The following is a 14,164-nucleotide window of genomic DNA, read 5'->3' as shown; positions in this document are numbered from 1 at the left end:
GAATCCTCCGATGACAGAGAGCTTGCATTCTTATAAAACGATCTTTTTCATTGTGAGGACACTTCTTATTAGAGTACTTCGTTATAATAACCTGAAACTTACAATTATTCTGTCCATTAGAACAACCTAGAATAAATCCATAAATCAATCCAAAAATCATTTCTTATATTTCTTATCTTTATGTAAACATCCCTAGTTCCTCTAATTGTGTCTTTAGATGGTATTGTGTCTTGGCAGTTGACTATTTTGACCTCTAATTATAAATAACATATCATTGTTTCACTTTTAAATTATAATGACTATAATGTAATGCATGACCCCTGATATGATTTTACCAATAAACATGTCTCCAGGGCTCCAGTCATGTTGTTTAATACTGAGGAAAAGATAGGGCCAAACACATTCCTATGTCACATCTCTAACATTCTCCTTCGTACTGACATGAATCTACCCACCAACACTGGTTGTAGTAGCTTAACCATACAGGATTCTTCCTGGCTGTGTGAGATCCTTGTCCACACTTCTCTATTTTATTGCTTAAACTACCATTAACAACTGTCAATGACTCCTAAAATTTGTATACACTCGATACGTTCATAGAATTATTTTTATCTACTAAACTAGTTAACCTATCCAAAAGGTATATTTTGTTATTTCAACATTACTAAACCTTGCCCTTTATTTCTCTCAGCTCTCAAACCAAATATTAGATATGCCTTCTACCCTTTCAGTACAGTAGCAGATGTGATAAAAGAATGAATAATTAGATATAGGCAAAAATATAGAACAATAAAGAACTAATGTTTATCAGGTAGATTACATGAGTGTTCTAACTTTCAGAAAGAAGAGAGGATTGGCTTATTTTTTGAGGTTTTTGCCAAATGGTGAGATTGGAGTGTTCAAAACAAGAAAGTTCGGCGGATAGGAGAGGGAGTTAGAGAACACACGTGCTCAAATCAAGGGAATGTACTTTTCAGTCTCGACTGCATTTTTGAGTTCTTAAAAATATAATATGATATTATCTAGAAAGCCAAAGTAAAAGTACATGATACTTTTCAACTGGAATGTGAAAATATACTCTACACCTAGTACCTTGGAGAAGTTATAATAAACCAAATTTTTTTTTAATGCCAGTTACTATTATCATCATTTTATTCAGCATGAGCTGGCTCATCTACAGGCAGCCACTTGGAATCTCTTTCACTGACCCACGCATCACTCACCCTGAGAAGTCCCAAGTGAGAACAGCTGGTCTAGGGCTGACAGTGGTTAGGAGTGCTTCTCTTCCCTGCTTGAAATGCCTAACCCTCTTTTATGTAGTTGGTGAGCTAAGTAACAGTATTCTTATGTTTATAGGTTTACAAACTGTCCCTGAAGCAACCACTGCTTGGGGTCAGTTTATGTGAAGTCCTCTGGTACCAAAACAATACCATGAAAGTAAAGAGCACAGAGTGGAATGATGAGTCCCTTTCATTCAAGAAAAGAGTAGACCTCAGATGGGGTGAATTTAAAGAACAGATTATAATTTTGGCATTTGGTCGGAATTTGGTAACTGGATTATTTAGAGTCAGACCTACCAACAAGTGGCTTTGTATGTGCAGTTGACCCATGAATGACTCAGGAATTAGGATCACCGACACTCATACAGTCTGAAATCTCATTTAAGTTCTGACTATATATTTGGCACTTTGTATCTGGGGATTCAACCACCCACAGATAGAAAACACTACTTTCACCCACAGTTGTGAATCTGTGTTTGGGAATGTGAAAATACTGTTTTTGATCTGCAGTTGGTTGAATCTGTGGATGCAAAACCCATAGATACAAAGGTCCGACTCATTTATTGAAAAAAAAATCTGAGCATAAGTGGACCGTGCAGTTCAAACCGGTGTTGTTTAAGAGTCAACTGTATTTACAACTGGGGAGTACAACTGTTCTAATTCTAAAAAGTTAACATTTTCTTCTTGATTGCAATCTGTATGCAAACCCCACAGATATAGGAAAGTTCGTTTTCGGCGGAGGTGAAAAGTATCTTTTCCATAACAGAGAGAAGAGTACTGTTTCTCTGTTTTGAGTGCTATTAGTGTGCATGTGTATTGATGAGTGGGTGTGTACTGGACTTGCAATTCTTAAGCTAGCACCTCCTTACGAGCAGCAAAGGGTCATACTCATTTGTGTATACCCCTGCCCCCAGCCTGTGTAGGACCTTTAGTGGATGCTCAGCTGATAACAGTTAAATTGCTAGGCAGTGATTAGTGAGGGGTGGGGTGGGGTTAAACAAATGTCTCTTAATGATACTCTAGAAAGTAGTTTACTTACAATTTTTTTTTTTTAATTCAAAAGGGAGGAATGGTAAAATATTTTTGTTACTCAGATTGTAGTAATTGATGTGAGGCAGAATGACTTTTTAATGACTGTGTTAAAAACTAACTCTCCAAATAAGGAAGATTAAGAACTGATGAACATTTTTTTCAACACGTTCTGAGCACTTATTACATACTAAGTATGATCCCCTAAACTACTCAGGGATTTATATAAAATAGTTTCTGCATTTATATAAGTTCTCCAGATATAGATGGAAAAAAATAAATTTGTTCATAACTTAAAAGTGAACAGACGGAATAATTTTAGCTGAGATCATCCAAGTAGTTCGATCAACCATTGCAACCACAGGGATGAATACATAGTCTACAAATGGGTCCTGATGTTTCTTTCTCAACTCTATTCCTTAACACATGTCACTCTATTTGAAATGCACTTCTCTGTTTAGATAGTTACAGCATCTTATTCTAGAAATTATCTTTGTATCTTCTTCACTATCCTTTCATCTTCATCTGGGTTGATTTCCCTTTAGATTTACATAATATTTTATGTATTTGTCTCTTATATAACTTTGTATAATAATACTTTTAATTCATTTCAGTGTTTGTTTCCTCCCAGAGTATATATGCAACTGGAAAGAAGTGATTCTATTTTATTAGTTTTAAATCACTAGTACCTATCATAGCCCTTGGTACATAGCAAGTGATGAATATATAAATTTGTATAGAGAGATCTTTTGAGGTTAACCTTCCTATAATTACATTTATTACAACATTCCAATATTAACAAAATAATACAATGATGTTACAAGATACACACATATATACACATATCCAATATAATATATGTCAACTATGTAACAAATATGCATATATGCATATGTTCATACATATTTACATGTATAATTTATGTATGTGCACATAAGAATGTAAGTCACCAAATTTCAGTAGGTTTATATGAATCTTCTATATCATTTTATCATGACTTACAAGGAATTACCAATGAATATTTCCCCTATTAATGAAAATGCTCATTAGAATAACACCTAGATGCAAGACAATTTATAATATTGAACCCACTTGATGGAAACCAATGAGTTAAAAGGATAAACCTCTTATTTAAATCCAAGAAAATTATGAGTATCTGAAATTTTCAAAGTTTTTGTGATTCATAATTAAATGTGAGTCCCAGAAGCTAGCCATCATATAAAACAATTTCTGGCAAGAGACTGGCTCTTTTTACCAATGAATAATTTAAAATGCAACTTTTTCCATGTGAACCATCTTCTATCTTGGCAGTAGGCATAGTAGTTCAATAATTTATATAATTTTGAATATAATATAGTTAATGCCATAAAAGCAATTTCTTTGATATTGAATTATAAGAGAATGCACTTAGGCCACTGTGACTAATAACTTAGGGGCCAGCAACATGGTAAATTTCCTTTTAACCCAATTTTAGAGAGATCTGTGCATGTAACCAGAGGATTCTACTGAGATCTGGCATGTAGTCGAACGATATCATTTGGTTGTGACATTCAGAAAACATAAATAAAGCATTCTCTTTGAGAAAAGTAGATAAAGGAACATAATGATTTAACAAATGTAGATGATAATTATTTGGGAGGCAGCAGACTATTAATGTGCATTATGGTTTTATTATCTAAATTTCTAAATAAAACCATTCTCAGAATATTTCCTAAGGCAGGACTCCAATCACTCTGGTGATCTAATCATGGTTATTTCATGATAGGTGAACAAGCACACATTGGTGTGAAAATGTATAGCTTTGATGAGAAACCAAGCAATGTATATGAAAATGAATTCCTTGGGTTTTCCAAGGCAAGTGAACAGACTGAGGGCTTGCCAAGATGTAAGGCAGAGATGGCAAGATTTTGACTTCATGACTGAATCCAGACCACGGAGGATTTGCAGCATACGGTGAGGGTTTTGTAAACACATAAATCTATGGGCACTGTTTACTTTCATAGACCATGTAGATTTCTATATTATGACAATTTCGCAGTATGATGATCAAGTGTCTTCAGTAAGTGACAAATTTTTCTAATTTCCATAATGGTACCATTTGGGTTGGTGCCTGGGCAAGTCACAGATATTTGGATGAGTTTGTATGGTACAAAAAAAGGGAAGATATGTGTCTTAAAGAATTGCCCACCTTGACATTTATTTCCTAAATAGAAATTATCAGTGGTTCTGCCCTCTTTAGACTGGTGCTCTTCACCAGGCCCTATCACTCATAAGGGATATATGCATATTTTCCCTTAACCTATATTAGTCATTTATGTTACCTATACATTACATTAGATATCTTAGTTTTAACTTAAGTAATCAGGGCTTTGATCCCCATGAGAAGTTTTCTCATCTAGTTTTGGAGTTTCTGTTTTGTTCCATTTTCTAGCTCGATGCCAATGCTACACTCTCCTTGTTGTAGCTTTATAATAATAAGTCTTAAAGTCAGTTAGTATAAGTCCTCCAACTTTCATTATTCTTTTACTGACTATACCCCAAATTGATGATTTTAAAGAACTATAATTATGTGTTTTACTCAGAAGACTGCAATACAGACACAGTATTTGGAGTCTCACAGGGATGATTTGAAAAGTCAGGCCCGAGAAGAGTTGGGATGCTTCCTAGGTTCTCTTTTAGCTCCTTTTGTCTCAGATCTTCTTCATGTAAATAAAAAAATTGGAGTGCACAAGTGGTGTCTCCAAATGTTCTCTCTAGCATGGTGGCTCCATGGTGGGTAGGCTAATTATATGGCAACTCAGATCTCCAAGAGTCAGTGTTCTCAGAAAACAAGACAGATGACAAATGCATTTTGATTCGGTCTTGGAAGTCACATAGCTTTACTTGTCAACACTATTATTTGAAGCATCCAGGAACCTACTTAAATCCAACCGAGGATGGGACAGGAAGAGTAAAAAGACACCATTCACGATGGGGAAAGTCTTAAAGAAGGTGGGGCCATGCTATAAAACTGCCACATAAGCCAACTAACAAAGAAACAAGTATGTGAGTGAAAGAAGAAATTGGGAACTACATATATAGTATTCTGCCCCATGATAGACCCCACCCCTGCCAACAAAATAAGTCATTAAGCTCTCGCTACATTATATATAGCAATATCTAACAAATATTAACCTTTGCTGCAGGTATCCTTTTGTTAAACATGTTTCCACTGAGAAAACAAAGAAAACTACAGTGCTTTATTTTAAAACCTCTTACTACCTACTTGCTCAGTTTCTAGAGGATATATGTCTTAAAGGGACACTTTATTTTTAGCCAAGGATTAAGCATCATTCTTTCATGACCTTGTTGGGCCACACAGAAATCTCTGGGATCTATGGAAAAATACATACACCAAAATATTGAAATTAAATGTATGAAATTATTAATAGTGATTCTCTGTGAAAGGTGGAATTATATTAAATTAAATCACATGAAATTACCAATAGCCATTTGTTTTTAACCTGACAAAAGACCTTTTTAGATGTTTCAACCTAATAGCTGCTTTTGAGTTTTCCTTCCTCATTCTTTACATATTTTTCCAAATTCTTTTCAATAGGTGTGTACCATCTTCACAATTAGGAAAATAAATATTATGTTTAAACAACAGAAAAAACAGAGTGCTTTAGAGAAGGCATTATTTTTCTGAATGTGCTGCGATGATGCATTATCCCTGCAAGTACAAAAAGCAGCGTGGCAGCCTTTAAATATAAAAATCCGCTAAAACACATTTATAGAAACCTGAGCCTATCAAGGAGAACGCACATTTAACTGAATCAAGCTTACCTCATGAAAGCAGGATCCAGGTGTGACATTATAATTCTATGAGTCCAAGGGTAGACATTGGACTCTCCCATGCTTTAAAAAATGCTAAAGCAAACTTTTAACTATGGGAAATGTTTTGCAAAGAAGGCAGCTGGGTTCTAGCATGACACAGCTGGGCTGTTTCCTCTGGTTTATGTGCAGAATAGTTCACTGCCAAGGATGAGGCAAGAAAAGTTCACCTAGGCCATTCCAGAGGGTGCTTTCTGGCACATTTCTAAACAGAACAGTGGAGCTGGCTCCCAGGTTTATGAGAATAGTGACTATGGTGAAAGAAGGTTCTTGCTTTCCTCGAGATAAATTCCTATAAGAAGAAATCATTGACTTATTTAGTTGGATTTTTTTTTTTTAAGTATAGTGCCAAATCGTTTCCAGAAAAAGTAGCTCGTTATTAATTCTTAATAAAATGTTACTATCAATGTAGATTTTAAAAATATAGAGTTAGTTCCTTAAGAATTCTGCCTCACCAGATATGGACACCTGTATTTGTGTGCTCTAAGGTATTTAAGTCATGGTATTCTTCCTATGTATTTTGTAACTATTTTCTACTAGGGAAAAGTGTGAATTAAGCAGGCATTGCAGATTCCCTATGATATACAACAGGCTAAGTGTGCTCTAGCCTTCCTGCTGCTGCTGCTGCCGCCTGAGGGGGTAGCTGCTATTATGGTCTTGATTTTCAGCAGTATTTTATATCTTTGAACCATCCAAGTAAGTGGAACTGAAGCTAGCCTGGGGTACAGCAGGGATTTGAACTCTGGTGTATAAACACTCATGTGTAGAGGCTAGCTATTGATCCTCTAGCCAAAATAAAGCAAAAATAAAAAAAAAAACACAGTCAAATATTGAAACTCTTGTATAACAATATTACATTTTGCCTTCAAAATAGTTATATAGCAGGTGAAAAGTTGCCTTCAATCAAAATTTTTAAAATCAATAAATGTTAAACTACCAAAACTTCGCCTTTCTAAACCAGTATCATTAAATTCAATATATATTTACATGTGTATGTGTGTATATTTGTCACTGAAAATCTACCTAGAAAATACCTGTGCCCTCCTTCAATGAGAAAATCTATATTAAAATTTAGGCATTACTTTCTCTCACCCCACTTGATGTGTCAGATAGTCAATCTAAAATGGAGAGAAGGGAAAGAGATAGGGAAGCTATTTCCACTTTGATTGTTTCTATAATTCCATATCCTCTGGGGTTTATCCCTCTTAGATGCTTACTTTATTCTCTCAACTGCTTATTGTCTTGCTCACTGTTACACAAAAAACCGTTTCTGGATTTTCCCATGGGAAAATAACACGATGAGGGAAAGTTGCCCATGATACCTTTTTACCTTCAATATAGAGCCCTCTTCACACCCACCATGCTGCTGTCAGGAAGTAAGAAAATACATGCAAGCTATTAAACATCATCTCTTCTAGGAGTAGTTACATTTTAATATTAAGCCATTGAAGGCAAATAACCAGTCTGAGGATGATAGGGAAGGCTTTTTCATTAGAGTGGATATTTTAAATGAATAGAAAAGAGAAGTTTATGCAGAGATCTTTCTGGTGTCTTGTAATCAGTTTCCAAATCTGTAGATTTTGGAGTTCCTTCCACACCTATTTGTCTAGGATGTCCTGAGTTAGCCCTCTTCCAAGATTAAAAAAAAAAAAAAAAATCCTGATGATTATCTGGGTACAGAGGACTACTGTTTTTAATTAACAAATTTCACTCAAATGCCATCTGTTTTATAAAGCCTTATCTCATATCAATATTCCCTCCAATTCTGACTCCATTGGCAGAGTTAGATTTACTACTCTGTGTTCCCAAAGCACCTTATAGTTACAAAATCTACTTTGTAGGATTTATAACTCCATATTGCAATTAACTCTAGACATGGACTCCTTAAGATTAGTCTGCCTAATCAAGTTGGTGCTCAGTAAATATTTGGATGGTTGGGTGGATGGATGGATGGATGGATGGATGGATGGAGGATGGATGGATGGATGGAAGGATGGATGGATGGATGATGGATGATGATGGATGGATGGATGAATGGATGGATGGATGGATGGATGAAAACAGGTCATATATTTCACTTAATATAGCTAACACCCTGGAGGACACAGTGGATTGAGAAATATGTGTATATAGGTTTTCTAAAAATAAAAAAATAAAAAAAACACTAAGCAACATGATTCAAAGTTTAAACCAAAGTCTAAAAGATACATTTTTCTTAAATATGTTCTTTGCCCTCAAAAGTGGTTCTGGCATATTCCATCAGTAGGTAATTCACAAATCTGGCAAGTTTGCATTTATAAGTCATGCTTGGGTATTTTTTTCCACTTATCACTATCTGAGTGATGGAATGAGAGAAGCCATAGAAATCTCTGAAATGTCATAAACTGTAAAAAGTCAGTTATAGTCTATGAGCTGGAGAAAACAACATTGCTAGTTAGATGCAGGCCAGCAAACCATCAAGAACCCACAAGCAAGCCAATTTAGAAAAAAAAAAAAAAATCATGAAACAATTTCTTCTCACAGTTTGAGAACAGCACCTTTTCCAGGAGATTTGTTATGTAACGTGGATCTGCTTTCACTTTCTGAGGGCTGCCCAAGACTAAAAAGGGAAGTGCCAGCCTAATGAAAGGAAGACTGTTCTTTTGATATTGCCAGCCATTTCCAGATGTGGGAGTACAAAAAAAGCCAATTCTCCCAAGATTTATAGTTTTGTCTAGCTTGTTGACTCAAGCAGTTAGAAAAATCTTCAGAGAGACAGTTTGTTCGAACTAAATCAGACTCCAAGTCTTTGGAGAGAGAGAAAAAAAGCAGAGATAATATGTACATACTCTTAGAGGATATGTACAAATACTTTTGACCCTAAATTTACATAGCTTCTCAAGTAAAATAAATAAATAACCAATGCACACATTGCTGCCTATAATGCGACAGCTCCTTCTGTTGAAAATAAATTTATATGATTATTGTCCAATTATTTCACTGAGTTTGCACAGCAGAAACTTTAGTAGGCAATAGAATAGAGAAATACCATTATTTTAAATGAGTTAAAAGGAATACTGAATACCCAAACTCAGAGAATCATTGAAAAAAAGTCACATGGGATCTAGGGCATTATAATTACATTTTCAGTATATTACAGATTCACAGAATTTTTATTATATCATTCTCACAGTGGTATGAAATTCTATAGGAAATCTTTAAGCAGTCAAATAAATATTAGTTTGGCACATGAAAGAAAAATAAAACAAATGTTTGTTGAATATCCCATATATGTCAGGCCCGTTTCTAGGTTCTGATGATATATATGCTGTTGAATAAAGCAAACAGTGTTTCTACCCAAGGACTTCATCTACGTTCTATGAAGAAAGGACAAGCAATAAACAAGTAAAGAAATTCTTTACAATGACATTGTAAAGAAATTCTTTACAATGACATTGTAAAGAATACTACCTATAACAAAGAAACTATAAGAGAAGTGAGAAGAGACAGAGGGTTGTGGATTCAAGTGGTTAGTTCAACAACACGTACCCAGGAAAATCAATCTTGTTTTACAGTGATCAGTGCTATCAGTGACATGTTTTAAAATAAAATTTTAACCTTTTAGCATTCACTCTGAAATTCACCTTTTAGTATTTCTTCTTTGTGGTAAGTTTTTGAGGTGGAGGAATTCACTGTGGAAAGAGGTTGGTCAAGCAGGACACCAAAGTGACAAAATTGCTTTTATTTTTATTTCTTGTTTGCTCTGGAGAACATGTTTGAAACAGATCTAGTGATTGTGTGCATAATTCAAATAGATATAATAAAATCTGTGAAGGTTTTGTTAATGAGCCTATAACTTCAGAGAATGAGTGGCAGGACACTCAGTGTACTTCCCTATAAAATACTACTTTTACACTTTGACTAAGGAAGCAGGTTGGTTTCGTGCCTAGAATACTGTGTTTACAATAAATGCTGAACTGATTTTTTTTTATAATCTGTGAGTGTATGAATAAATAACTGTTATGTGTTTTAGAGTAAATAAATACTCCATTCAACTTTTAGCCTTGGCAGCCTAAAGAAGGCCTCCAAATGGTTTGGTATCTGTAGTGTTTCTTGTACTATTACAAGTTAAGAACTTGATGGGGCATTTAATTGATTTTAGTGAGCCAGTGTAAATTTACAGATCCAAATAGTTATGTCTTGAATTTACAGTTAAGATACCCATCAAATTCATCCTTTAAGGGTTCTCAATAGTATGTGACTTAACCTCACATCTCATGCAGTTAAGTTTAGGTATAAACTCTATTTTCTTTATTATTTCAGAAAATTATCTGTACAAACTCTTAATATAATAAAACACTATGCTTATATGATTCCTGTGATGTACAGATAAGTAACCGTTGTGTTGACTTCTCAAATTTTAATGGTTTTGATCCAGACTACAAGATAAATTCTTGGAAGAAATTTAAGTTAAATATGTGAATGCTCTTCATTAAACAAACAAACAAATGAAAAAAAAACTTATTTATATAACTCAGAAGATATGTACATATTAACAAACAAAAAAGCAAACTATGCATCCTTTCAAAAACTCAATTGCTCATTATAATGCAAATGGAAGGAGATAATACCAAATGGTTGGTTGTGTGGAAATCATTAGTATTTGTTTTGGATACATATTCTAAGATTTTCCTTGCTAATACTGCTTCATACTCTGCCTGAGGACACTGTGATAGATGACTCACATGGGGGAAGGCAGCTGGGGCAAGTCAGACTGCATAATTTTTTGGTGAAAGTGAAATCAACAAGAGATTTATATTACCTTTAGTGAATCTAAATCTATAGATACATTTAAATATGTACCATCATTTCATCATGGAATCAACCGAATAGAAGTTAAGGACAGGATACTAAATAGCAGTTGAATTTGAGGCCTGCGAATAATTAAAGTCAAAGCAGGTTATTAATTTGAGGGATCAAAAGCGATTCCTTTAAATGTATATGGGAATTAAAAAAAAAAAATTTCATCCAACACAACTTTTAAATCTACTTCAGACCTCAGTTGTTTAGAAAGCTCTCGGTGCTTTACGATTTATTTAACTGGTGATATACAACGAGTAATTATGAACACAGCTGTAAAGTCGTGTACATCCCCAGTTAGAGCCCTATTCGGAAAGAGATAGTCTGTGATTTAGTATGAAATCTAGAACTTCTTTACTGTTTTATTTTATGGTGTCATGATGATGATGATGACAGTGATGATAATGTTATAATAATTATTTCCTATATATTAAACAAGTTTACATTTAGATGAATAACTTATTTCTTTATTACCTTGCTCTAGGTCATAAATACTTAAATAACATGCATAGAAATAAGAAACACTTATTAAAATCCATAGTTATTTAGTAACTTAAAATTATTGAATTGATTAAACATATTTTCTCCTTTTTTAAACAAATCATTTAAGTTAAATTTCTAAATGAGTTTGAGAAAGTTTGAAATAAGGTATATAGAAAAGGAATATACATATGGAATAGTAAATTATTTTAACTCTCATTTTTCTCTTTTTCTATGTAAGGGCATAGAATGAATATTGGACATATCATAAGACACACTGCTTTGTCATTCAGAACGCTCAATAGAGTCTTTCTCACCTGTATGCATGCATCATTCATATGCAAACAGTAATCCAGGGACAGCTACCAGAACTGGATGGTCTTAAGACTCCTGAACTGTGAATATTCTTCCCCGTTCCTGCCACCCAGAATAGAAGCATCTCTTTTCTCTTCAATTTTCCCTTAGTCTGATGCTCCCTGGAATCATCCCGAACTCTTCTCTAGTACCATACCTCATTCTGAAGGCAGAGCTGACAATACCTTTATTTATGTTGTCCTACATTGAGGTTTTAATAGTTTTTCTTCATTATTAATAGCACCACTCCAAATAACTTAGTGCATAAACTGTCCTGCGTGGTTCACATTAAAAGAAACCAACATGAAAATAATCTTTACTGATTTGAACCCAGAAAGCATACTTATTAGATGTTGTTACTTGTGTGAGATGGTAAAGGGAGATGTGGAAAATATGTTTTCTTCGTTACCTCTCTGTCTCCTTTTAATTTTAAGTTCCTTGAGGACAGAGATTATGCTTTGAAATTTTTGTATTTCCTGTGGGTCCAGAATTATTTCTTTCATAATACTCAGTAAAAGTTTGAGGTCTTCAACTGAATATGAAATGACTGAATATTCAGTGAAGCAACACCTGTTTTTGCCTCCACAAGCTACAATGCACATAAAGGATTTCATTGGCTTTCTTTACACACAGTATCTGCAGCCAACAGGTGATGCATTCTACGGAGAAGAGCCTTGCCAAAGGGATGTTCCTTTACTAACATCCTCTTTCCAGATGTTGCTTCCCTGAAGCAGATCCTGAATTATGAGGGCCCGGGAGGTAATCGCAATCACTGAGATGACATGTCACACCTGAAATTCGACACTCTTCTGCCACTACACACTTTCCCATAGTTAAATGTCAGACCTAAGTTGATTGCTAAGAAACTTGGTTGTTTCTCTGAGAAGTCAAATATTGTGCTTAATATTAGTTTACCACTCATGTTTACTGCTTAAATTAAACTATTTTAAGATCAGATAGAATTGACAAAATAAAGTAATTGAGAGGATAGAATTGCATGGTCTTATTCATCATTTCTCTGTCTAAAGTTGAATCAGTTATATGTTTGAAATATATAAATAAACTAGCCAGGCTAGACTAATTTCTGTATGCTATCTTCTACATAAAGAAGGAAAGTAATATGTAAATTGTTCTTTTGTCTTCTTAATATATGACTACATGAATGACTATTCATACCAATAGTCATTGGTATGAATGTATTTGTGTGTGGATGTGTTTGTGTGTGTATATTCACACATATGTTCACATATATTTCATAGTTTACTACATCAAACCTATACTACATCCACATGGCCAACTGATTCTTGTTTAATGCTATAAGATTATTTTCATTAACTCTCCTGTTCACTAATAGTAAGTCATTCATTTTTCCCTATTATCTTTCTCTGGTATTTTAATGTCTGTATTTCTGTTCTGTTTCATTTAAGCTAAAAAGAGTCTTCTGTTTGGAATGTTTTCCATTTCTTTTTTTTATTATTATTATTATTTGGCTGAGAAGAGCTCACTGAAGAGTTTAATGATAATATGTTTTGAATGCCAATTAAAATATGTCATTTAGAAACAGTTACAATGGTATATTACTTAGGAATAAGCCTTGTCCTCAATCATAGCAACAGTTACATATAATCAAATACGTAGCAGAGTTATGGTTCTGTTATAAAATCAAAGATGATATTCAAAGTATGGGTAATTTAATTCATCCTTATGACAGATTTTAGTTAGTGTTTTTTTATTAGCTGTGAAAATATCTCTTGCATAAAGAAACCTTGAGAATCTAACAATTTTAAAACTTCCAGTAAAATATTTTTTTCTATTAATTATCAAAGTATCTAATTTCCATGTATTTAGCTTTGACCTGCAACTTCAGCACACCATAATTTTTTTGTAATCAACCAAAACTTATGGCACAGGCCAGTCCTATACACTACCAAAGTGGCGAAGTTCTAAGGGCAGTTTAAAGGCCTGGGAAAAGAGCAGTACCAAAATTAAATGCAAGAGCACGTGTGTCTTTTAAGTCATCTAATAATAATAGCTAACACTGATGCTAGGTGCTTTTCTAAGTTATTTAGCATATACCAACTTATTTAATTCTCATGACAGCTTTATGTGGTCAATATTACTATTATCTCCAGCTTTCAGATAATGACACTGAGGCTCAGCTATATTACGTAATTTGTCCTAGATAACACAATAGCCAGTAGAGGACCTAGGATTCATATCCATGTTATTTGAGGATTAAATGAGACCATTTAGTATTTGAGAGAATGTGGACACTTTAATCCTGGAAATTAATGTAGGGATTTTCCTAT

General features: G+C 34.1%; 1 protein-coding gene across 2 annotated transcripts in view; it reads left to right on the top strand.

The window, feature by feature from the left end:
* The window catches only part of NEGR1 (neuronal growth regulator 1), a 771,677-nt gene that overhangs the window by 427,399 nt on the left and 330,114 nt on the right, over positions 1-14,164 (top strand). The window lies entirely within an intron of this gene.

This window comes from Pteropus medius, unplaced genomic scaffold (genome assembly GCF_902729225.1).
Source record: "Pteropus medius unplaced genomic scaffold, Ma_sr-lr_union100, whole genome shotgun sequence".
Classification (NCBI taxonomy): domain Eukaryota; kingdom Metazoa; phylum Chordata; class Mammalia; order Chiroptera; family Pteropodidae; genus Pteropus; species Pteropus medius.
The sequence above is the reverse complement of the archived record's forward strand: the minus strand, read 5'-3'. Positions and strand labels throughout refer to the sequence as shown.